Source organism: Amia ocellicauda, chromosome 19 (assembly GCF_036373705.1).
Source record: "Amia ocellicauda isolate fAmiCal2 chromosome 19, fAmiCal2.hap1, whole genome shotgun sequence".
Lineage (NCBI taxonomy): Eukaryota > Metazoa > Chordata > Actinopteri > Amiiformes > Amiidae > Amia > Amia ocellicauda.
This window is the reverse complement of record NC_089868.1, coordinates 3,313,770-3,335,947: the sequence shown is the minus strand read 5'-3', so window position 1 is coordinate 3,335,947 and position 22,178 is coordinate 3,313,770. Positions and strand designations below refer to the sequence as shown.

General features: G+C 45.3%; 4 non-coding genes across 4 annotated transcripts; all 4 read right to left on the bottom strand.

Annotated features, from left to right (window-relative positions):
- Positions 1-5,030: 5,030 nt before the first annotated feature.
- Positions 5,031-5,102, bottom strand: trnaq-cug (transfer RNA glutamine (anticodon CUG)). Its single transcript has one exon. It is a non-coding gene; the product is annotated as a tRNA-Gln (tRNA).
- A 5,829-nt stretch (positions 5,103-10,931) lies between these two features.
- On the bottom strand, positions 10,932-11,003 carry trnaq-uug (transfer RNA glutamine (anticodon UUG)). The gene has a single exon. It is a non-coding gene; the product is annotated as a tRNA-Gln (tRNA).
- A 5,823-nt stretch (positions 11,004-16,826) lies between these two features.
- trnaq-uug (transfer RNA glutamine (anticodon UUG)) lies at positions 16,827-16,898 on the bottom strand. The gene has a single exon. It is a non-coding gene; the product is annotated as a tRNA-Gln (tRNA).
- Positions 16,899-20,459: 3,561 nt separating this feature from the next.
- On the bottom strand, positions 20,460-20,531 carry trnaq-uug (transfer RNA glutamine (anticodon UUG)). The gene has a single exon. It is a non-coding gene; the product is annotated as a tRNA-Gln (tRNA).
- Positions 20,532-22,178: the final 1,647 nt, after the last annotated feature.

Genomic DNA, 22,178 nt, shown 5'->3' with positions numbered 1-22,178 from the left:
ACTATTCGCACTCAATATAAATTCACAGCAAAATAGGTTCAGTTCACAATATCCTATAACAAGCTCTATTCAACGAATCGGTTAAACGTTACAAAGGGCATTACACTTGTTGAAAAACAATAGCACACGGATCGAACATGCTATCCTCGCTGTTTTATTCGATTTGATTAGACGACTGAAATGTTTTGTGTGCGGACTGAAAGCACACCTTAGCCGAGCACGATCACAATCTATATCCACAGTTAATTTAAGCAGTATCATATTGTAACCGTTTCAGTTTGTTATCAACCCTTCCGGATCCAAAACCAGGAGTCAGACACCCTTTTCGGTAGACACGCTGTTGACTTCTCACAAGCCCCATCCGCCTTCACAAAGGCAGTGCTAGCAGTGGAAAGAAGGAAGAACTGCAGGAGAAACGCCTGGGGCTATTTAGAGCCCGATTACTCATGTAGCGTTATGTTGGGAACAGAGTCCCTGATAAGAGCATTTGGGCTCTGAGCTGAAGCACTGATCTAAAGAAGACCTCTCCCCCCCCAAAGTTATCAGATTTCCTTAGCTCATCAGCTTGGAACTGGTTTGCATCAAAGTGACAGTTTTGGGGAGGATGGCACCAAGAAGAGGCCAAATAGTTTGGAATTCTGCTATGAGATGTCTGGAGAAAGGGGCCTGTAGGTGATAAAAACTCTTTGAAGTGGACGAGAGCCGAAATCCCGACATAGAGCTACGAACCCGGGCCAACCGGCATTTCCAAAAGATGGCATGGATTGACATCAGTCATAAATCAAGCCCCCCTCCAATAGGACACTGGGGGCTGAAACCGAAATCCAATCTCAAGAACTCAGGAACCAATCACCTATTGATCTGACAGACTATAAGGAACAGCGGACGGTCTTTCTCTCTCTCTCTCTCACCTGAACCAGTAACTCGCTGCCACAGCTCAACCTGTAGCTCTGTTGCCAGAACCGGAACCAGAAACCAACCAAGTCTTTGCCGGCAACAGAAGAGTTAAACTGGGAGAAGGAGATTGAGCCGTACGAAGAATTCTTTTAAAGGACTTTATTAAATAAAGAACTTTACAGACTGCGCTGCCCGCCTGTGCCCACCTGATCAGTGGAGTGAATACAGCTGGACAATTGACTAAGTCGACTGTATACGAAAGTGTCAGTCATTTAAATAGCTATTTGAGTCTTAAGAAACTTGACCCTTGGAACAAACAGGGCCCTGCTTTCCTCAAAGAAGATTTTGTGCACAACCTTGGAGCCTTCAAACCAGTGGAAAATCTGTTTGGAAACGACACTACTTTCGAGAAACCCCAATTTCCAGGTGCATCGACTGAGTGGAAGTTCTTGGACAAAGCCGAACCGGACTGCCTTTGTTCCAAACCACACGGACCTCGTGCCGTGTGCTGTTATCTGAGCCCGAAGCCAGAGAGGCCTCTCTGCGACGAAGTTCAGATAAGTTTAACAGTTTGGAGTTCATGATTCATGACATTTGAGAAATCAATTAGAAATGTTAATCTGTGATTCATAACTCTAGAATGTGTAATATCATTTAGTTTTCTTAAATATAAATGTGTGTTGCATTAAACTGTTTTGTTGATAATTTTAGAAATAAAATCTGTCAACGTCGAGAAATATCTTCTCATTCCTGTTTAACTGTTTAGTCTGAAATTGACACAAGTTAATAGACATTAGATTATTGGTGGCCCTGCCTATCCTAAATCATTGAATAATAATCAGTTAAGGGAAAGTGTGGTAACAAGTAATGATAGGATCTTTCTCGGCACCTAAACGTAAATGAGACTGATATATATATAACGAGAAGTTACCTGACATAAATACTAACCTGCGTAGTTATTTAATGTCTGACTAATAATACTAACGAGAGACTCACCTTCGTCTTACTAACCGGTATTGTAGTCAATGTGTTTATAACCTTTTTTGTTAATCGATTTGTGTTATCATATGAAATCCCATGGTCTTTGATTTGGTCACGGAAGTGATTTGTTGATCTAGAGTTGAATTTTAATTAGTTCTTCCCTTTTGTATAATTAGTGTAGTGCTACATTTAGTCTTTGTTTTGAATAAATTTGACAATTTATATCTTTGGAATTGGTGTCTGCGTCCAATTATTACAGAAATTGAGTTCTACAAGATTCCAGGATTCGTGATATGGTGACACTATAAATTCACTTCTTTACTTGAAATTTATAAGTGTACCTTACGCTACAATGTTTAACTTGTGAAAATGAGCCTCATTTTAACTGGGTTGAGGAATGTGTGGCTGCTGTTGCAGACTTGCTGGAGTCAGAGGAGGCCCTTCGGGATCAGGGTTGAAAACCACTGCAGGCTATCATAGAAAAAGCTTAATTTTGAAGGATGTTCTGCAGGGTATGATTAAGTCACTTTGAGTGGCTAACTTACGGATAGTGTCATGTTTGGACAGCAGAACTTGTTAACTTGCAAACCGCATCAAAATGGTCTGAAGCTTTCACTTTGAAACAGTTCAAATACTTATTATGGGGCCAAGCAACACATTTGCTGGAAGCCTTTTGTTATTGTTTAGATTTTATTTTCTATTCCTCCAAAACGCATCTTCTCTGAAAATAATGATGCATAGGATGTGTGACCTGCTGTATAAAGTTGTGTTCAGGGTTGTTCAAGAAAAGTGCATTGTTTATATCGTTTGGCCATGTTGGATTGGTCAGAAATAATTTGTGTGCAGTGTAATATATTTTTGTTAAGTAACAGTGTACAAGCAAACTCTCAGTTGAAAATAATTCCTTCTGAAGTTTTTTATTTTATTATTATTTTACTTTTATGGTTGAGTTTTAAGGAGACACTTCTTAGTAGATTTGTGTTCAGTGCAGAACCTTGTAACTCCAATGTCATAAAAAACAAACAAATGAAAAACAATATAGGCAGTCACAGTAACTTGTCAGCTTAAACTGGCTTGGTCAAGCTGCCTCCCTTCTTGAGCTTAAGTTGCTTGACTGGTATACTGGTTTTTCCAGTTTTTCCTCTTTTGTTTCTGGGAGCAACACAGGTGCTTTTGAGTTGCGGGGGTGACTTCAGGATCTCTAGGTAGCACACTGTTTTAGGCAGGCTCCTTTGAGCATCTCCTGGGAGCACACTGACTCATCAAGGCTCAGGAGCTGGACTCCGTTTTTTAGCAGAAGCACCGTCCTCAGATTTGCGAATGCGTTTCTTCCCAGGCACTTTAAAAACCCTGCTGTCCTGACCAGGATCCGTCCCCACTTCCATTCCCGTGTCCCACACACTGCTCAGTGTTGTCTTCACAGTCTCCATCTTTTCAGTCTGGTCACCAGCCCTCTCGCTGCTCACCCCCACTCCACTACCTGATGCCCCATCCTGCTGCTGTATACTGCCATCCAGTCCAGTTAAACGGCTGTCATCCGTACTGTCTGATGCTCCACAAACATTAGCTGACACACCGCTAACACCTGGGACCTCCACAGTCGGCACGGTACCGCCGCGGTCGGAAGTCCTCTCAGCGCCCACACTCTCCTGTACCTGGACCTCCAGACCCTCACTCTCTTCAACAGCCTCCCCCGCAGCCCCTCTTCTCGCCTCCTCTGCCACTTCGGCTGCTCCGCTAGTAGGGCGGCCGGGCTGCTCACCACTCCCCGACCTGGCCTGCTTGGGCTGACCCCCCCGTCGACTGGGACCAGCACCCTCATCCTGATCCTTCTCGGGGCAATGCCTAACAGTGTGGCCTTCATTACCGCAGTTGAAGCACTTCATAGAATCAGATGTGACAAAGACAACATAATCATTGCCATCAACCTTGAACTTAAGCACAATGTTCAGATCCCCATTTATGTCATTCAAAATCATGAATACCTGCCTTCTGAACGAAACAACATGTTTCAACTGCTGTGACTTACACCCCAGCGGTATACGTTTCAAACCCGACATTATCCACCCATGTCTCGCCAGTTCCCTCTCTAATAGGTCGTTTGACAGAAAACGAGGGACATTAGACAAAGTAACTCTCCTGGCCGGAGCTGCTAGTGGGGTGACATTGATCAAAACACCACCGATCACTATACCAGTCTCAACGATACGCGAGACCAACTCAATGCTGCTCAGAAACAGCACAACAGACCCGCTCATACGAGCTGCCGACTTTATATTTTCACAACCGACAACTTGCCCGATCGCCAGAACACACTCCTCCAGGGGCAAAAACTCATCAGAGGTCACTTTAACGCCATGCCGACGTGTTAAAGTCTCGAATAAAAAACTCTGATTCCCCCCCTCCCCGACCCAGCCCCAGACATCCCGATCACTTCGCTGACTGCAGGAGTCAGCTCAGCATGGGGAAACTCTTCAGAAAAACCTCTTACAAAACTGTCAAAGACACATTCAGAAAGAAAGAAAGAAAGAACGAAAAAAGTAGAGGAGAAAAACCACAAACAAACCTGGCAGCAGCAAACATGCACACCTGCACCTCCACACTCACTCCCAACAATCACAGCGGCAGACAGCAAATGTCGATAGTCAATAGTCGATAGATAGATAGATAGATAGATAGATGAGTGAGTGAGTGACAGTGCAGAATCAAATGTCTGGTTGTTACAATAAAAGACATCCTCTTCTATATAGATCGGAGAAAACCAGTGGCCGCGAATCAAGCAAAGGAATCCCGAGTGGCAGGCGAGACCTCTACCACTGTAGAGATAGAGATAGATAGATGAGTGAGTGACAGTGCAGACACAAATGTCTGGTTGTTACAATAATAGCCATCCTCTTCTATATAGATCGGGGAAAACCATTATTTCCAAGAAGGGTTCAACACAGGCACCTTCTCCGTTAAAGCCACGCAGTCGCCACCAGGGGGCCCCAGGCCTCGGTGTTTCAGGAAGGTGAACGCAGCACGCCAACCCGGAGGTCTCGCCACTTCGTCTCCAAGCCTCCCAAGAAGAACGTAAACGGCCCTGATCGCAGACACAGGCCCTCACCCAGGGAGACCACCGCTTTGCCGCCGCTGCCCCAGCCATGGGGCCCAGGTCCCACCGAGACTTGAACTCGGATCGCTGGATTCAGAGTCCAGAGTGCTAACCATTACACCATGGAACCAAGCTTGATGCTTGCGCTAAAGGTCTCTGCTCTACGCACACGTCTCGCTCTGTCGCACGGCCAGGTCCCGAGTGAGCCAAGTTGCGCCCAGAGTGCTGTCTGTGGTGGGTCACTTGCGGCGGGCCTTCCTGGTGACAATGAGATATGCAGTTGCATCTAGGTGTGGTGTCCTGTCCTCTTGGCTTCCTTTGGCAAATATCCAGCCTGGCAAGTGTTGTCTTCCTGAGGAAAGGCAAGCAATGCAATCAAGGAATTCCTGGAACTCTGAGAGATGTTTTTGCTGTTGACGACGTGTCACTTTAGAACAGGACAACATGCATCTCTACTTGACTTGGCACAATCTGTGAGGGTTGGGCCAACACAACTTACGCAATGTGTCCACACATTTGCTCGTGTCTTGAAATACTTGGAATGACCTGTGACCCCATGCCATGCAGAAGTCCACAGCTATGCGTGTCAGCATGCACTGCTCCTCATCCCCAATGTGCCACTTGTAAGAACTGTGTAAAAAGCGACATAGAACGTGATCAGCAAAGAAACACAATTCTCCTGAGAACGGATTTTCTAGGTATCGTCTCACCTGAATGGCAACAGGCTGCTAAAACTATTATCACACGCACATTGCATGTTAAAGTATGTCAGTAAGGGAGTAATTAAAAGGGCAAATGTGTGAAGTGCAAGGAGTGGCCTTTAGTCGCAAGGTAAAAAAGTAGACAGACAAACTAAAAAATGACTTGATACAAATCATTTATTTAGTGCAGACAGACCGCGACCAGACACAATAAACTATTCGCACTCAATATAAATTCACAGCAAAATAGGTTCAGTTCACAATATCCTATAACAAGCTCTATTCAACGAATCGGTTAAACGTTACAAAGGGCATTACACTTGTTGAAAAACAATAGCACACGGATCGAACATGCTATCCTCGCTGTTTTATTCGATTTGATTAGACGACTGAAATGTTTTGTGTGCGGACTGAAAGCACACCTTAGCCGAGCACGATCACAATCTATATCCACAGTTAATTTAAGCAGTATCATATTGTAACCGTTTCAGTTTGTTATCAACCCTTCCGGATCCAAAACCAGGAGTCAGACACCCTTTTCGGTAGACACGCTGTTGACTTCTCACAAGCCCCATCCGCCTTCACAAAGGCAGTGCTAGCAGTGGAAAGAAGGAAGAACTGCAGGAGAAACGCCTGGGGCTATTTAGAGCCCGATTACTCATGTAGCGTTATGTTGGGAACAGAGTCCCTGATAAGAGCATTTGGGCTCTGAGCTGAAGCACTGATCTAAAGAAGACCTCTCCCCCCCCAAAGTTATCAGATTTCCTTAGCTCATCAGCTTGGAACTGGTTTGCATCAAAGTGACAGTTTTGGGGAGGATGGCACCAAGAAGAGGCCAAATAGTTTGGAATTCTGCTATGAGATGTCTGGAGAAAGGGGCCTGTAGGTGATAAAAACTCTTTGAAGTGGACGAGAGCCGAAATCCCGACATAGAGCTACGAACCCGGGCCAACCGGCATTTCCAAAAGATGGCATGGATTGACATCAGTCATAAATCAAGCCCCCCTCCAATAGGACACTGGGGGCTGAAACCGAAATCCAATCTCAAGAACTCAGGAACCAATCACCTATTGATCTGACAGACTATAAGGAACAGCGGACGGTCTTTCTCTCTCTCTCTCTCACCTGAACCAGTAACTCGCTGCCACAGCTCAACCTGTAGCTCTGTTGCCAGAACCGGAACCAGAAACCAACCAAGTCTTTGCCGGCAACAGAAGAGTTAAACTGGGAGAAGGAGATTGAGCCGTAAGAAGAATTCTTTTAAAGGACTTTATTAAATAAAGAACTTTACAGACTGCGCTGCCCGCCTGTGCCCACCTGATCAGTGGAGTGAATACAGCTGGACAATTGACTAAGTCGACTGTATACGAAAGTGTCAGTCATTTAAATAGTTATTTGAGTCTTAAGAAACTTGACCCTTGGAACAAACAGGGCCCTGCTTTCCTCAAAGAAGATTTTGTGCACAACCTTGGAGCCTTCAAACCAGTGGAAAATCTGTTTGGAAACGACACTACTTTCGAGAAACCCCAATTTCCAGGTGCATCGACTGAGTGGAAGTTCTTGGACAAAGCCGAACCGGACTGCCTTTGTTCCAAACCACACGGACCTCGTGCCGTGTGCTGTTATCTGAGCCCGAAGCCAGAGAGGCCTCTCTGCGACGAAGTTCAGATAAGTTTAACAGTTTGGAGTTCATGATTCATGACATTTGAGAAATCAATTAGAAATGTTAATCTGTGATTCATAACTCTAGAATGTGTAATATCATTTAGTTTTCTTAAATATAAATGTGTGTTGCATTAAACTGTTTTGTTGATAATTTTAGAAATAAAATCTGTCAACGTCGAGAAATATCTTCTCATTCCTGTTTAACTGTTTAGTCTGAAATTGACACAAGTTAATAGACATTAGATTATTGGTGGCCCTGCCTATCCTAAATCATTGAATAATAATCAGTTAAGGGAAAGTGTGGTAACAAGTAATGATAGGATCTTTCTCGGCACCTAAACGTAAATGAGACTGATATATATATAACGAGAAGTTACCTGACATAAATTCTAACCTGCGTAGTTATTTAATGTCTGACTAATAATACTAACGAGAGACTCACCTTCGTCTTACTAACTGGTATTGTAGTCAATGTGTTTATAACCTTTTTTGTTAATCGATTTGTGTTATCATATGAAATCCCATGGTCTTTGATTTGGTCACGGAAGTGATTTGTTGATCTAGAGTTGAATTTTAATTAGTTCTTCCCTTTTGTATAATTAGTGTAGTGCTACATTTAGTCTTTGTTTTGAATAAATTTGACAATTTATATCTTTGGAATTGGTGTGTGCGTCCAATTATTACAGAAATTGAGTTCTACAAGATTCCAGGATTCGTGATAAGGTGACACTATAAATTCACTTCTTTACTTGAAATTTATAAGTGTACCTTACGCTACAATGTTTAACTTGTGAAAATGAGCCTCATTTTAACTGGGCTGAGGAATGTGTGGCTGCTGTTGCAGACTTGCTGGAGTCAGAGGAGGCCCTTCGGGATCAGGGTTGAAAACCACTGCAGGCTATCATAGAAAAAGCTTAATTTTGAAGGATGTTCTGCAGGGTATGATTAAGTCACTTTGAGTGGCTAACTTACGGATAGTGTCATGTTTGGACAGCAGAACTTGTTAACTTGCAAACCGCATCAAAATGGTCTGAAGCTTTCACTTTGAAACAGTTCAAATACTTATTATGGGGCCAAGCAACACATTTGCTGGAAGCCTTTTGTTATTGTTTAGATTTTATTTTCTATTCCTCCAAAACGCATCTTCTCTGAAAATAATGATGCATAGGATGTGTGACCTGCTGTATAAAGTTGTGTTCAGGGTTGTTCAAGAAAAGTGCATTGTTTATATCGTTTGGCCATGTTGGATTGGTCAGAAATAATTTGTGTGCAGTGTAATATATTTTTGTTAAGTAACAGTGTACAAGCAAATTCTCAGTTGAAAATAATTCCTTCTGAAGTTTTTTATTTTATTATTATTTTACTTTTATGGTTGAGTTTTAAGGAGACACTTCTTAGTAGATTTGTGTTCAGTGCAGAACCTTGTAACTCCAATGTCATAAAAAACAAACAAATGAAAAACAATATAGGCAGTCACAGTAACTTGTCAGCTTAAACTGGCTTGGTCAAGCTGCCTCCCTTCATGAGCTTAAGTTGCTTGACTGGTATACTGGTTTTTCCAGTTTTTCCTCTTTTGTTTCTGGGAGCAACACAGGTGCTTTTGAGAATTGCTCTACAGCCTGCGGGGGTGACTTCAGGATCTCTAGGTAGCACACTGTTTTAGGCAGGCTCCTTTGAGCATCTCCTGGGAGCACACTGACTCATCAAGGCTCAGGAGCTGGACTCCGTTTTTTAGCAGAAGCACCGTCCTCAGATTTGCGAATGCGTTTCTTCCCAGGCACTTTAAAAACCCTGCTGTCCTGACCAGGATCCGTCCCCACTTCCATTCCCGTGTCCCACACACTGCTCAGTGTTGTCTTCACAGTCTCCATCTTTTCAGTCTGGTCACCAGCCCTCTCGCTGCTCACCCCCACTCCACTACCTGATGCCCCATCCTGCTGCTGTATACTGCCATCCAGTCCAGTTAAACGGCTGTCATCCGTACTGTCTGATGCTCCACAAACATTAGCTGACACACCGCTAACACCTGGGACCTCCACAGTCGGCACGGTACCGCCGCGGTCGGAAGTCCTCTCAGCGCCCACACTCTCCTGTACCTGGACCTCCAGACCCTCACTCTCTTCAACAGCCTCCCCCGCAGCCCCTCTTCTCGCCTCCTCTGCCACTTCGGCTGCTCCGCTAGTAGGGCGGCCGGGCTGCTCACCACTCCCCGACCTGGCCTGCTTGGGCTGACCCCCCCGTCGACTGGGACCAGCACCCTCATCCTGATCCTTCTCGGGGCAATGCCTAACAGTGTGGCCTTCATTACCGCAGTTGAAGCACTTCATAGAATCAGATGTGACAAAGACAACATAATCATTGCCATCAACCTTGAACTTAAGCACAATGTTCAGATCCCCATTTATGTCATTCAAAATCATGAATACCTGCCTTCTGAACGAAACAACATGTTTCAACTGCTGTGACTTACACCCCAGCGGTATACGTTTCAAACCCGACATTATCCACCCATGTCTCGCCAGTTCCCTCTCTAATAGGTCGTTTGACAGAAAACGAGTGACATTAGACAAAGTAACTCTCCTGGCCGGAGCTGCTAGTGGGGTGACATTGATCAAAACACCACCGATCACTATACCAGTCTCAACGATACGCGAGACCAACTCAATGCTGCTCAGAAACAGCACAACAGACCTGCTCATACGAGCTGCCGACTTTATATTTTCACAACCGACAACTTGCCCGATCACCAGAACACACTCCTCCAGGGGCAAAAACTCATCAGAGGTCACTTTAACGCCATGCCGACGTGTTAAAGTCTCGAATTAAAAACTCTGATTCCCCCCCTCCCCGTCCCAGCCCCAGACATCCCGATCACTTCGCTGACTGCAGGAGTCAGCTCAGCATGGGGAAACTCTTCAGAAAAACCTCTTACAAAACTGTCAAAGACACATTCAGAAAGAAAGAAAGAAAGAACGAAAAAAGTAGAGGAGAAAAACCACAAACAAACCTGGCAGCAGCAATCATGCACACCTGCACCTCCACACTCACTCCCAACAATCACAGCGGCAGACAGCAAATGTCGATAGTCAATAGTCGATAGATAGATAGATAGATAGATAGATGAGTGAGTGAGTGACAGTGCAGAATCAAATGTCTGGTTGTTACAATAAAAGACATCCTCTTCTATATAGATCGGAGAAAACCAGTGGCCGCGAATCAAGCAAAGGAATCCCGAGTGGCAGGCGAGACCTCTACCACTGTAGAGATAGAGATAGATAGATGAGTGAGTGACAGTGCAGACACAAATGTCTGGTTGTTACAATAATAGCCATCCTCTTCTATATAGATCGGGGAAAACCATTATTTCCAAGAAGGGTTCAACACAGGCACCTTCTCCGTTAAAGCCACGCAGTCGCCACCAGGGGGCCCCAGGCCTCGGTGTTTCAGGAAGGTGAACGCAGCACGCCAACCCGGAGGTCTCGCCACTTCGTCTCCAAGCCTCCCAAGAAGAACGTAAACGTCCCTGATCGCAGACACAGGCCCTCACCCAGGGAGACCACCGCTTTGCCGCCGCTGCCCCAGCCATGGGGCCCAGGTCCCACCGAGACTTGAACTCGGATCGCTGGATTCAAAGTCCAGAGTGCTAACCACTACACCATGGAACCAAGCTTGACGCTCACACTCACGCCAAAGGTTTCTTCTCTACGCACACGTCTCGCTCTGTCGCACGGCCAGTTCCCGAGTGAGCCAAGTTGCGCCCAGAGTGCTGTCTGTGGTGGGTCACTTGCGGCGGGCCTTCCTGGTGACAATGAGATATGCAGTTGCATCTAGGTGTGGTGTCCTGTCCTCTTGGCTTCCTTTGGCAAATATCCAGCCTGGCAAGTGTTGTCTTCCTGAGGAAAGGCAAGCAATGCAATCAAGGAATTCCTGGAACTCTGAGAGATGTTTTTGCTGTTGACGACGTGTCACTTTAGAACAGGACAACATGCATCTCTACTTGACTTGGCACAATCTGTGAGGGTTGGGCCAACACAACTTACGCAATGTGTCCACACATTTGCTCGTGTCTTGAAATACTTGGAATGACCTGTGACCCCATGCCATGCAGAAGTCCACAGCTATGCGTGTCAGCATGCACTGCTCCTCATCCCCAATGTGCCACTTGTAAGAACTGTGTAAAAAGCGACATAGAACGTGATCAGCAAAGAAACACAATTCTCCTGAGAACGGATTTTCTAGGTATCGTCTCACCTGAATGGCAACAGGCTGCTAAAACTATTATCACACGCACATTGCATGTTAAAGTATGTCAGTAAGGGAGTAATTAAAAGGGCAAATGTGTGAAGTGCAAGGAGTGGCCTTTAGTCGCAAGGTAAAAAAGTAGACAGACAAACTAAAAAATGACTTGATACAAATCATTTATTTAGTGCAGACAGACCGCGACCAGACACAATAAACTATTCGCACTCAATATAAATTCACAGCAAAATAGGTTCAGTTCACAATATCCTATAACAAGCTCTATTCAACGAATCGGTTAAACGTTACAAAGGGCATTACACTTGTTGAAAAACAATAGCACACGGATCGAACATGCTATCCTCGCTGTTTTATTCGATTTGATTAGACGACTGAAATGTTTTGTGTGCGGACTGAAAGCACACCTTAGCCGAGCACGATCACAATCTATATCCACAGTTAATTTAAGCAGTATCATATTGTAACCGTTTCAGTTTGTTATCAACCCTTCCGGATCCAAAACCAGGAGTCAGACACCCTTTTCGGTAGACACGCTGTTGACTTCTCACAAGCCCCATCCGCCTTCACAAAGGCAGTGCTAGCAGTGGAAAGAAGGAAGAACTGCAGGAGAAACGCCTGGGGCTATTTAGAGCCCGATTACTCATGTAGCGTTATGTTGGGAACAGAGTCCCTGATAAGAGCATTTGGGCTCTGAGCTGAAGCACTGATCTAAAGAAGACCTCTCCCCCCCCAAAGTTATCAGATTTCCTTAGCTCATCAGCTTGGAACTGGTTTGCATCAAAGTGACAGTTTTGGGGAGGATGGCACCAAGAAGAGGCCAAATAGTTTGGAATTCTGCTATGAGATGTCTGGAGAAAGGGGCCTGTAGGTGATAAAAACTCTTTGAAGTGGACGAGAGCCGAAATCCCGACATAGAGCTACGAACCCGGGCCAACCGGCATTTCCAAAAGATGGCATGGATTGACATCAGTCATAAATCAAGCCCCCCTCCAATAGGACACTGGGGGCTGAAACCGAAATCCAATCTCAAGAACTCAGGAACCAATCACCTATTGATCTGACAGACTATAAGGAACAGCGGACGGTCTTTCTCTCTCTCTCTCTCACCTGAACCAGTAACTCGCTGCCACAGCTCAACCTGTAGCTCTGTTGCCAGAACCGGAACCAGAAACCAACCAAGTCTTTGCCGGCAACAGAAGAGTTAAACTGGGAGAAGGAGATTGAGCCGTACGAAGAATTCTTTTAAAGGACTTTATTAAATAAAGAACTTTACAGACTGCGCTGCCCGCCTGTGCCCACCTGATCAGTGGAGTGAATACAGCTGGACAATTGACTAAGTCGACTGTATACGAAAGTGTCAGTCATTTAAATAGTTATTTGAGTCTTAAGAAACTTGACCCTTGGAACAAACAGGGCCCTGCTTTCCTCAAAGAAGATTTTGTGCACAACCTTGGAGCCTTCAAACCAGTGGAAAATCTGTTTGGAAACGACACTACTTTCGAGAAACCCCAATTTCCAGGTGCATCGACTGAGTGGAAGTTCTTGGACAAAGCCGAACCGGACTGCCTTTGTTCCAAACCACACGGACCTCGTGCCGTGTGCTGTTATCTGAGCCCGAAGCCAGAGAGGCCTCTCTGCGACGAAGTTCAGATAAGTTTAACAGTTTGGAGTTCATGATTCATGACATTTGAGAAATCAATTAGAAATGTTAATCTGTGATTCATAACTCTAGAATGTGTAATATCATTTAGTTTTCTTAAATATAAATGTGTGTTGCATTAAACTGTTTTGTTGATAATTTTAGAAATAAAATCTGTCAACGTCGAGAAATATCTTCTCATTCCTGTTTAACTGTTTAGTCTGAAATTGACACAAGTTAATAGACATTAGATTATTGGTGGCCCTGCCTATCCTAAATCATTGAATAATAATCAGTTAAGGGAAAGTGTGGTAACAAGTAATGATAGGATCTTTCTCGGCACCTAAACGTAAATGAGACTGATATATATATAACGAGAAGTTACCTGACATAAATTCTAACCTGCGTAGTTATTTAATGTCTGACTAATAATACTAACGAGAGACTCACCTTCGTCTTACTAACCGGTATTGTAGTCAATGTGTTTATAACCTTTTTTGTTAATCGATTTGTGTTATCATATGAAATCCCATGGTCTTTGATTTGGTCACGGAAGTGATTTGTTGATCTAGAGTTGAATTTTAATTAGTTCTTCCCTTTTGTATAATTAGTGTAGTGCTACATTTAGTCTTTGTTTTGAATAAATTTGACAATTTATATCTTTGGAATTGGTGTGTGCGTCCAATTATTACAGAAATTGAGTTCTACAAGATTCCAGGATTCGTGATAAGGTGACACTATAAATTCACTTCTTTACTTGAAATTTATAAGTGTACCTTACGCTACAATGTTTAACTTGTGAAAATGAGCCTCATTTTAACTGGGCTGAGGAATGTGTGGCTGCTGTTGCAGACTTGCTGGAGTCAGAGGAGGCCCTTCGGGATCAGGGTTGAAAACCACTGCAGGCTATCATAGAAAAAGCTTAATTTTGAAGGATGTTCTGCAGGGTATGATTAAGTCACTTTGAGTGGCTAACTTACGGATAGTGTCATGTTTGGACAGCAGAACTTGTTAACTTGCAAACCGCATCAAAATGGTCTGAAGCTTTCACTTTGAAACAGTTCAAATACTTATTATGGGGCCAAGCAACACATTTGCTGGAAGCCTTTTGTTATTGTTTAGATTTTATTTTCTATTCCTCCAAAACGCATCTTCTCTGAAAATAATGATGCATAGGATGTGTGACCTGCTGTATAAAGTTGTGTTCAGGGTTGTTCAAGAAAAGTGCATTGTTTATATTGTTTGGCCATGTTGGATTGGTCAGAAATAATTTGTGTGCAGTGTAATATATTTTTGTTAAGTAACAGTGTACAAGCAAATTCTCAGTTGAAAATAATTCCTTCTGAAGTTTTTTATTTTATTATTATTTTACTTTTATGGTTGAGTTTTAAGGAGACACTTCTTAGTAGATTTGTGTTCAGTGCAGAACCTTGTAACTCCAATGTCATAAAAAACAAACAAATGAAAAACAATATAGGCAGTCACAGTAACTTGTCAGCTTAAACTGGCTTGGTCAAGCTGCCTCCCTTCTTGAGCTTAAGTTGCTTGACTGGTATACTGGTTTTTCCAGTTTTTCCTCTTTTGTTTCTGGGAGCAACACAGGTGCTTTTGAGTATTGCTCTACAGCCTGCGGGGGTGACTTCAGGATCTCTAGGTAGCACACTGTTTTAGGCAGGCTCCTTTGAGCATCTCCTGGGAGCACACTGACTCATCAAGGCTCAGGAGCTGGACTCCGTTTTTTAGCAGAAGCACCGTCCTCAGATTTGCGAATGCGTTTCTTCCCAGGCACTTTAAAAACCCTGCTGTCCTGACCAGGATCCGTCCCCACTTCCATTCCCGTGTCCCACACACTGCTCAGTGTTGTCTTCACAGTCTCCATCTTTTCAGTCTGGTCACCAGCCCTCTCGCTGCTCACCCCCACTCCACTACCTGATGCCCCATCCTGCTGCTGTATACTGCCATCCAGTCCAGTTAAACGGCTGTCATCCGTACTGTCTGATGCTCCACAAACATTAGCTGACACACCGCTAACACCTGGGACCTCCACAGTCGGCACGGTACCGCCGCGGTCGGAAGTCCTCTCAGCGCCCACACTCTCCTGTACCTGGACCTCCAGACCCTCACTCTCTTCAACAGCCTCCCCCGCAGCCCCTCTTCTCGCCTCCTCTGCCACTTCGGCTGCTCCGCTAGTAGGGCGGCCGGGCTGCTCACCACTCCCCGACCTGGCCTGCTTGGGCTGACCCCCCCGTCGACTGGGACCAGCACCCTCATCCTGATCCTTCTCGGGGCAATGCCTAACAGTGTGGCCTTCATTACCGCAGTTGAAGCACTTCATAGAATCAGATGTGACAAAGACAACATAATCATTGCCATCAACCTTGAACTTAAGCACAATGTTCAGATCCCCATTTATGTCATTCAAAATCATGAATACCTGCCTTCTGAACGAAACAACATGTTTCAACTGCTGTGACTTACACCCCAGCGGTATACGTTTCAAACCCGACATTATCCACCCATGTCTCGCCAGTTCCCTCTCTAATAGGTCGTTTGACAGAAAACGAGTGACATTAGACAAAGTAACTCTCCTGGCCGGAGCTGCTAGTGGGGTGACATTGATCAAAACACCACCGATCACTATACCAGTCTCAACGATACGCGAGACCAACTCAATGCTGCTCAGAAACAGCACAACAGACCTGCTCATACGAGCTGCCGACTTTATATTTTCACAACCGACAACTTGCCCGATCACCAGAACACACTCCTCCAGGGGCAAAAACTCATCAGAGGTCACTTTAACGCCATGCCGACGTGTTAAAGTCTCGAATAAAAAACTCTGATTCCCCCCCTCCCCGTCCCAGCCGCAGACATCCCGATCACTTCGCTGACTGCAGGAGTCAGCTCAGCATGGGGAAACTCTTCAGAAAAACCTCTTACAAAACTGTCAAAGACACATTCAGAAAGAAAGAAAGAAAGAACGAAAAAAGTAGAGGAGAAAAACCACAAACAAACCTGGCAGCAGCAATCATGCACACCTGCACCTCCACACTCACTCCCAACAATCACAGCGGCAGACAGCAAATGTCGATAGTCAATAGTCGATAGATAGATAGATAGATGAGTGAGTGAGTGACAGTGCAGAATCAAAATGTTGTTACAATAAAAGACATCCTCTTCTACATAGATCGGAGAAAACCAGTGGCCGCGAATCAAGCAAAGGAATCCCGAGTGGCAGGCGAGACCTCTACCACTGTAGAGATAGAGATAGATAGATGAGTGAGTGACAGTGCAGACACAAATGTCTGGTTGTTACAATAATAGCCATCCTCTTCTATATAGATCGGGGAAAACCATTATTTCCAAGAAGGGTTCAACACAGGCACCTTCTCCGTTAAAGCCACACAGTCGCCACCAGGGGGCCCCAGGCCTCGGTGTTTCAGGAAGGTGAACGCAGCACGCCAACCCGGAGGTCTCGCCACTTCGTCTCCAAGCCTCCCAAGAGGGACGTAAACGGCCCTGAATGCAGACACAGGCCCTCACCCAGGGAGACCACCGCTTTGCCGCCGCTGCCCCAGCCATGGGGCCCAGGTCCCACCGAGACTTGAACTCGGATCGCTGGATTCAAAGTCCAGAGTGCTAACCATTACACCATGGAACCAAGCTTGATGCTCACACTCACGCCAAAGGTTTCTTCTCTACGCACACGTCTCACTCTGTCGCACGGCCAGGTCCCGAGTGAGCCAAGTTGCGCCCAGAGTGCTGTCTGTGGTGGGTCACTTGCGGCGGGCCTTCCTGGTGACAATGAGATATGCAGTTGCATCTAGGTGTGGTGTCCTGTCCTCTTGGCTTCCTTTGGCAAATATCCAGCCTGGCAAGTGTTGTCTTCCTGAGGAAAGGCAAGCAATGCAATCAAGGAATTCCTGGAACTCTGAGAGATGTTTTTGCTGTTGACGACGTGTCACTTTAGAACAGGACAACATGCATCTCTACTTGACTTGGCACAATCTGTGAGGGTTGGGCCAACACAACCTACGCAATGTGTCCACACATTTGCTCGTGTCTTGAAATACTTGGAATGACCTGTGACCCCATGCCATGCAGAAGTCCACAGCTATGCGGGTCAGCATGCACTGCTCCTCATCCCCAATGTGCCACTTGTAAGAACTGTGTAAAAAGCGACATAGAACGTGATCAGCAAAGAAACACAATTCTCCTGAGAACGGATTTTCTAGGTATCGTCTCACCTGAATGGCAACAGGCTGCTAAAACTATTATCACACGCACATTGCATGTTAAAGTATGTCAGTAAGGGAGTAATTAAAAGGGCAAATGTGTGAAGTGCATGGAGTGGCCTTTAGTCGCAAGGTAAAAAAGTAGACAGACATACTAAAAAATGACTTGATACAAATCATTTATTTAGTGCAGACAGACCGAGACCAGACACAATAAACTATTCGCAGTCAATATAAATTCACAGCAAAATAGGTTCAGTTCACAATATCCTATAACAAGCTCTATTCAACGAATCGGTTAAACGTTACAAAGGGCATTACACTTGTTGAAAAACAATAGCACACGGATCGAACATGCTATCCTCGCTGTTTTATTCGATTTGATTAGACGACTGAAATGTTTTGTGTGCGGACTGAAAGCACACCACAAAATGGTCTGAAGCTTTCACTTTGAAACAGTTCAAATACTTATTATGGGGCCAAGCAACACATTTGCTGGAAGCCTTTTGTTATTGTTTAGATTTTATTTTCTATTCCTCCAAAACGCATCTTCTCTGAAAATAATGATGCATAGGATGTGTGACCTGCTGTATAAAGTTGTGTTCAGGGTTGTTCAAGAAAAGTGCATTGTTTATATTGTTTGGCCATGTTGGATTGGTCAGAAATAATTTGTGTGCAGTGTAATATATTTTTGTTAAGTAACAGTGTACAAGCAAATTCTCAGTTGAAAATAATTCCTTCTGAAGTTTTTTATTTTATTATTATTTTACTTTTATGGTTGAGTTTTAAGGAGACACTTCTTAGTAGATTTGTGTTCAGTGCAGAACCTTGTAACTCCAATGTCATAAAAAACAAACAAATGAAAAACAATATAGGCAGTCACAGTAACTTGTCAGCTTAAACTGGCTTGGTCAAGCTGCCTCCCTTCTTGAGCTTAAGTTGCTTGACTGGTATACTGGTTTTTCCAGTTTTTCCTCTTTTGTTTCTGGGAGCAACACAGGTGCTTTTGAGTATTGCTCTACAGCCTGCGGGGGTGACTTCAGGATCTCTAGGTAGCACACTGTTTTAGGCAGGCTCCTTTGAGCATCTCCTGGGAGCACACTGACTCATCAAGGCTCAGGAGCTGGACTCCGTTTTTTAGCAGAAGCACCGTCCTCAGATTTGCGAATGCGTTTCTTCCCAGGCACTTTAAAAACCCTGCTGTCCTGACCAGGATCCGTCCCCACTTCCATTCCCGTGTCCCACACACTGCTCAGTGTTGTCTTCACAGTCTCCATCTTTTCAGTCTGGTCACCAGCCCTCTCGCTGCTCACCCCCACTCCACTACCTGATGCCCCATCCTGCTGCTGTATACTGCCATCCAGTCCAGTTAAACGGCTGTCATCCGTACTGTCTGATGCTCCACAAACATTAGCTGACACACCGCTAACACCTGGGACCTCCACAGTCGGCACGGTACCGCCGCGGTCGGAAGTCCTCTCAGCGCCCACACTCTCCTGTACCTGGACCTCCAGACCCTCACTCTCTTCAACAGCCTCCCCCGCAGCCCCTCTTCTCGCCTCCTCTGCCACTTCGGCTGCTCCGCTAGTAGGGCGGCCGGGCTGCTCACCACTCCCCGACCTGGCCTGCTTGGGCTGACCCCCCCGTCGACTGGGACCAGCACCCTCATCCTGATCCTTCTCGGGGCAATGCCTAACAGTGTGGCCTTCATTACCGCAGTTGAAGCACTTCATAGAATCAGATGTGACAAAGACAACATAATCATTGCCATCAACCTTGAACTTAAGCACAATGTTCAGATCCCCATTTATGTCATTCAAAATCATGAATACCTGCCTTCTGAACGAAACAACATGTTTCAACTGCTGTGACTTACACCCCAGCGGTATACGTTTCAAACCCGACATTATCCACCCATGTCTCGCCAGTTCCCTCTCTAATAGGTCGTTTGACAGAAAACGAGTGACATTAGACAAAGTAACTCTCCTGGCCGGAGCTGCTAGTGGGGTGACATTGATCAAAACACCACCGATCACTATACCAGTCTCAACGATACGCGAGACCAACTCAATGCTGCTCAGAAACAGCACAACAGACCTGCTCATACGAGCTGCCGACTTTATATTTTCACAACCGACAACTTGCCCGATCACCAGAACACACTCCTCCAGGGGCAAAAACTCATCAGAGGTCACTTTAACGCCATGCCGACGTGTTAAAGTCTCGAATAAAAAACTCTGATTCCCCCCCTCCCCGTCCCAGCCGCAGACATCCCGATCACTTCGCTGACTGCAGGAGTCAGCTCAGCATGGGGAAACTCTTCAGAAAAACCTCTTACAAAACTGTCAAAGACACATTCAGAAAGAAAGAAAGAAAGAACGAAAAAAGTAGAGGAGAAAAACCACAAACAAACCTGGCAGCAGCAATCATGCACACCTGCACCTCCACACTCACTCCCAACAATCACAGCGGCAGACAGCAAATGTCGATAGTCAATAGTCGATAGATAGATAGATAGATGAGTGAGTGAGTGACAGTGCAGAATCAAAATGTTGTTACAATAAAAGACATCCTCTTCTACATAGATCGGAGAAAACCAGTGGCCGCGAATCAAGCAAAGGAATCCCGAGTGGCAGGCGAGACCTCTACCACTGTAGAGATAGAGATAGATAGATGAGTGAGTGACAGTGCAGACACAAATGTCTGGTTGTTACAATAATAGCCATCCTCTTCTATATAGATCGGGGAAAACCATTATTTCCAAGAAGGGTTCAACACAGGCACCTTCTCCGTTAAAGCCACACAGTCGCCACCAGGGGGCCCCAGGCCTCGGTGTTTCAGGAAGGTGAACGCAGCACGCCAACCCGGAGGTCTCGCCACTTCGTCTCCAAGCCTCCCAAGAGGGACGTAAACGGCCCTGAATGCAGACACAGGCCCTCACCCAGGGAGACCACCGCTTTGCCGCCGCTGCCCCAGCCATGGGGCCCAGGTCCCACCGAGACTTGAACTCGGATCGCTGGATTCAAAGTCCAGAGTGCTAACCATTACACCATGGAACCAAGCTTGATGCTCACACTCACGCCAAAGGTTTCTTCTCTACGCACACGTCTCACTCTGTCGCACGGCCAGGTCCCGAGTGAGCCAAGTTGCGCCCAGAGTGCTGTCTGTGGTGGGTCACTTGCGGCGGGCCTTCCTGGTGACAATGAGATATGCAGTTGCATCTAGGTGTGGTGTCCTGTCCTCTTGGCTTCCTTTGGCAAATATCCAGCCTGGCAAGTGTTGTCTTCCTGAGGAAAGGCAAGCAATGCAATCAAGGAATTCCTGGAACTCTGAGAGATGTTTTTGCTGTTGACGACGTGTCACTTTAGAACAGGACAACATGCATCTCTACTTGACTTGGCACAATCTGTGAGGGTTGGGCCAACACAACCTACGCAATGTGTCCACACATTTGCTCGTGTCTTGAAATACTTGGAATGACCTGTGACCCCATGCCATGCAGAAGTCCACAGCTATGCGGGTCAGCATGCACTGCTCCTCATCCCCAATGTGCCACTTGTAAGAACTGTGTAAAAAGCGACATAGAACGTGATCAGCAAAGAAACACAATTCTCCTGAGAACGGATTTTCTAGGTATCGTCTCACCTGAATGGCAACAGGCTGCTAAAACTATTATCACACGCACATTGCATGTTAAAGTATGTCAGTAAGGGAGTAATTAAAAGGGCAAATGTGTGAAGTGCATGGAGTGGCCTTTAGTCGCAAGGTAAAAAAGTAGACAGACATACTAAAAAATGACTTGATACAAATCATTTATTTAGTGCAGACAGACCGAGACCAGACACAATAAACTATTCGCAGTCAATATAAATTCACAGCAAAATAGGTTCAGTTCACAATATCCTATAACAAGCTCTATTCAACGAATCGGTTAAACGTTACAAAGGGCATTACACTTGTTGAAAAACAATAGCACACGGATCGAACATGCTATCCTCGCTGTTTTATTCGATTTGATTAGACGACTGAAATGTTTTGTGTGCGGACTGAAAGCACACCTTAGCCGAGCACGATCACAATCTATATCCACAGTTAATTTAAGCAGTATCATATTGTAACCGTTTCAGTTTGTTATCAACCCTTCCGGATCCAAAACCAGGAGTCAGACACCCTTTTCGGTAGACACGCTGTTGACTTCTCACAAGCCCCATCCGCCTTCACAAAGGCAGTGCTAGCAGTGGAAAGAAGGAAGAACTGCAGGAGAAACGCCTGGGGTTATTTAGAGCCCGATTACTCATGTAGCGTTATGTTGGGAACAGAGTCCCTGATAAGAGCATTTGGGCTCTGAGCTGAAGCACTGATCTAAAGAAGACCTCTCCCCCCCCAAAGTTATCAGATTTCCTTAGCTCATCAGCTTGGAACTGGTTTGCATCAAAGTGACAGTTTTGGGGAGGATGGCACCAAGAAGAGGCCAAATAGTTTGGAATTCTGCTATGAGATGTCTGGAGAAAGGGGCCTGTAGGTGATAAAAACTCTTTGAAGTGGACGAGAGCCGAAATCCCGACATAGAGCTACGAACCCGGGCCAACCGGCATTTCCAAAAGATGGCATGGATTGACATCAGTCATAAATCAAGCCCCCCTCCAATAGGACACTGGGGGCTGAAACCGAAATCCAATCTCAAGAACTCAGGAACCAATCACCTA